The sequence below is a fragment of the Mandrillus leucophaeus genome, unplaced genomic scaffold (assembly GCF_000951045.1).
Source record: "Mandrillus leucophaeus isolate KB7577 unplaced genomic scaffold, Mleu.le_1.0 Scaffold343, whole genome shotgun sequence".
Classification (NCBI taxonomy): domain Eukaryota; kingdom Metazoa; phylum Chordata; class Mammalia; order Primates; family Cercopithecidae; genus Mandrillus; species Mandrillus leucophaeus.
Window position 1 is genome coordinate 1 of NW_012103621.1, and position 362 is coordinate 362.

A 362-nucleotide genomic window follows, 5' to 3' on the forward strand; every position below is an offset into this window, starting at 1 on the left:
CCCTCTTGTGCCTCAGCCTCCCCAGTAGCTGGAACTACAGGTGCACACCACTGTGCCTGGTTTTCTTCTCTTTTTTTAAAAAAAGATGCTTGAAGAGGTCAAATGGCATATACAATGTTAAACAATTACTATGATAGTCCAGATTCAAATTCTGGTCTTGCTACAAAATCTAAGCTCTTTTTTTTTTTTTTGAGATGGAGTCTCACTGTATCACCCAGGCTAGAGTGCAGTGGTGCAATCTCGGCTCACTGCAAGCTCAGCCTCCCGGGTTCATGCCATTCTCCTGCCTCAGCCTCCTGAGTAGCTGGGACTACAGGCGCCCGCCACCGCACCCAGCTAATTTTTTGTATTTTTAGTAGAGA